The 3691-nt window shown below is 41.3% G+C and overlaps 1 non-coding gene across 1 annotated transcript; it reads right to left on the bottom strand.

Moving 5' to 3' along the window:
- Positions 1 to 1019: 1019 nt before the first annotated feature.
- Positions 1020 to 1126, bottom strand: LOC137957385 (small nucleolar RNA R71). The gene has a single exon (XR_011113354.1). It is a non-coding gene; the product is annotated as a small nucleolar RNA R71 (small nucleolar RNA).
- Positions 1127 to 3691: the final 2565 nt, after the last annotated feature.

Here is a 3691-nt window from a genome sequence, read left to right as displayed (position 1 = left end):
ATAGAGAAATCAGATTTGTGATTACGTGGCACTCAAGAGAGGAACGAATCACAGTAAAATCTAGAGTTGACGCTTCCTATTGTGCAAGTAGTTAATTAGATTATTGCTTGATAATTTAGGATATAATTAGTGTTTAGTTCAGATTAATTCATCATATTTGGTTAGGTTAGTTGACTGAAGAATACACAAAATTCAGTCCTCCCTGTGGATATGACCCTCGCTTACCGCTAGATTACATGTATGATTCGTACGCTTGCGAGGTATAAAAGCCGATGTAAACAAAATTTCACATCAAGTTTTTGGCGCCGTTGCCGGGGAGGCACGTATTAATTGTATTTCTTTGTTCTCCATGGTCTTAAATTAGATTTATTTTTCTGCTTTCATAATTTCATGTTTTTGTTTTATCTTGATGATTTTGTGCGGAGTTATTATTATTTCTTCTATTTAGTTCGTATTTTCAGTAGTTAGTTTGTTAGCATAATTTGATAGTTAGTGTTGTTTCTTTTTGTGTTTTTATGCATGGGCGCCGCTCCCTAGGTGAACCATTAGCTCCCTTTGTTGAAGAGGTAGAACATATTTGTAGGAAAACACCAGAAGTCAAGTTAGGAGCTACCATGGCCAATCAGGGTGAACCATTACAATTACCTGCAACAGGTGACCGTAGAGCCCTGAGGGATTATTCTATCCCATACCACTTCACATAACCTTCTTGCATTATATTTCCACCCACTACTGCTGCCAGTTATGAGTTGAAACCGGGTATGATCCAACTCCTCCCTATATTATATGGGTTGGAGAAGGAGGACCCTTATTACCACATCAAAGAATTCTTAGATATCTGTGCAACTTTCAAATTCCAGAATTTCTCAAATGACTCTATCCGGTTAAGACTTTTTCCATTTTCACTTAAGGATAAGGCCAAGTCTTGGCTTAATTCCTTGGAAGTGGGCAACATTACTTCATGGGACATATTAGTCACAAAAATATTGTCCAAGTACTTTCCCATTCAGAGAACTACAACCCTTGGGAGAGAAATCTCCAACTTCATGCAGCAGGAGAGTGAACACTTTTATGAGGCTTGGGAGAAATGGAAGGATTTGATCCGTAGGTGTTCGCATCATGGGTTTGAGAAATGGCATTTAGTGCAATACTTTTATCAAGGTCTTACACCCCAGGTTAGATCCATGGTAGATGCAACAAGTGGTGGGAGTTTGGTGGGTAAGAGTGCTAGTGAGGCGTGGGACTTATTTGAAACGTTGAGTGATCAATCTCAGCAATGGGGTTTGTCATTTAATGTTGATAGGAGATCCCACGAAGCCAAAAGAGGGGGTCTCTACAAGGTTAGAGAAACACTCATGCTCATGGCCAAGATTGAGGGGTTGACTAGAAAGATTAATGCCCTTATGGTGTCTAAGAGTTCACCTACTCGTAACCCATCTACTGTCTGTGCCATATGCTCTAGTTCATCTCATCCCACACACATGTGTCCATCTAGTTCATCCTACCCAGAGCTCATTGAGGACTTGAATGCAGTCCAGAATTTTCATAGACCAAATCGGAACGATCCTTTTTCGGAAATATATAATCCGGGTTGGGCTAGGCACCCAAATTTCTCATGGTCCGAGGGCCCACAGGTTGGGGGTCCTCCAGGGTTTACTCAACCCTAAGGTTCGTGCCCACACTTCACTCAACAACCATTGATTCCACAAAAACCTTCACTTGAGGATACACTTCAACTATTCATGCAGAATACACAGTCTTCCATTGCTAAACTTGAAATGCAAGTGAGTCAGTTGGCCAGCCACATGAGTGAACAGGCACAAAATAGACTCCTAAGTCAAACCATTCCTAACCCCAAAAGCACATATGAGAGTGGGTCGAATTCCAATCCCCACCACGAGCAAGCCAAAGCCATAACCACCCTTAGGAGTGGTCATGAGTTGAACAATGGGGTGGGGACCACTAAGTCTAAGGAGTCAAAGGATGACAATGGGGACACATCATTGAGTGGAGAACTTGGCAGATTCCTAACCAAGTCCCACCAGATCCTTATCCACAGAGGTTATCGGGCCCACCTAGGAAAGGAGATAGCATGCATGAAACGTTGGATCTGTTTAGTAAGGTTCACATTAACATTCCACTTTTTGATGCTATTAGGCAAGTCCCTGTTTATGCCCGATTTTTGAAAGACCTTTGTACACAGAAGAGAAAATAACATGTTAACAAAAAGGTCTTTCTTACTAAGAATGTAAGCTCAATTTTGAAGCACAACACTCTTCCTAAAGTTAAAGATCCTAGATGCCCCACAATTTCATGTGTCATTGGTGAACATACCATCCAGAGAGCTCTTCTTGACTTAGGGGCAAGTGTGAATTTGCTTCCTTTCTTTGTGTACCAGCAATTAGGTTTGGGGGAATTGAAGCCTACCCCCATCACACTTCAACTAGCTGACCATTTTGTCAAGATACCACGAGGAATAGTTGAAGATGTTTTGATAAAAGTGGACAAATTTCTATTCCCGGTTGATTTCATTGTTCTTGATACAGAACCAGTAGTCAATGTGACCAACCAAATTCCTATCATCCTAGGACGTCCCTTCTTAGCCACATCTAATGCTGTCATTCATTGTAAAAGTGGTGAGTTGGAGTTGTCTTTAGGAAATTTTAAGGTCTTGTTGAATGTGTTTAATGCCGAGCACCATCCACTTGAGTCTGATGATCTGAGTCCTGCATTTAAGATAGAGACTATTATGCTTAAAGACGAATCCACTGTTGAATCTTTTGAGTCTTACATAACATCTTTAGACATGGACTATTTTGATGAGGAAACATATTTCCGAGAGGTTGACTCTTGACTCAGTTCTGTACCTATGTTGGAGGAAGCTTATGAGGTGTCACAACTGATCATCCACAAGATCTTCATCTCGACTTGGACAAACCTCTTGAAACTTCCAAGTTAGATCTTAAGACACTTTCTCCCACATTGAAGTATGCTTTCTTGGGGCCCATGAACTCATTGCCAGTCATTATTGCCTCTGATTTGAGTATTGAGCAGGAGGAATATTTGACTAAAATTTAACAAGCACACAGAGAGGCAATGGGGTGAACTCTTGATGCCTTAAAAGGGATTAGCCCCTCCATATGCATGCATCGTATTCATTTGAAGGAGGGGACTAAAGCCTCACGTGAGATGCAACGTAGGTTAAATCCCCATATGCAGAAGGTTGTGAGAGAAAAAGTCATTAGGTTGCTTGTGACAGGAATCATTTACCCTATTTCTGATAGCACCTGGGTGAGTCCAATTCAAGTTGTCCCTAAGAAAGGGGGGATAATGATAATGAAAAATGAGAGTGGTGAATTGATTCCCACAAGAACTACCACCAAGTGGCGTGTCTGCATTGACTATAGAAAACTTAATTCCGCCACTAGGATGGATCACTTCCCACTACCTTTCATTGATCAGATGCTAGAGCTATTGGCCGGCCACAATTTTTATTGCTTCTTAGATGGATACTCCGGCTACAATCAAATTTCCATTGCTCCAGAAGACCAGGAAAATACCATATTCACGTGTCCATTTGGCACCTATGCTTACAGACGCATGCCTTTTGGTTTATGCAATGCGTCCGCCACTTTCCAACGGTGCATGATGAGTATCTTTTCTGACATGATTGGTGACTTTTTAGAGGTCT

This window comes from Aristolochia californica, unplaced genomic scaffold (genome assembly GCF_029961685.1).
Source record: "Aristolochia californica isolate CCGP_79_NKW_82.1479 unplaced genomic scaffold, dmAriCali1.0.hap1 SCAF_2, whole genome shotgun sequence".
Taxonomy (NCBI): Eukaryota; Viridiplantae; Streptophyta; class Magnoliopsida; order Piperales; family Aristolochiaceae; genus Aristolochia; species Aristolochia californica.
Note: the sequence above shows the minus strand (reverse complement) of the source record. Positions and strands in the feature narration are given on the sequence as shown.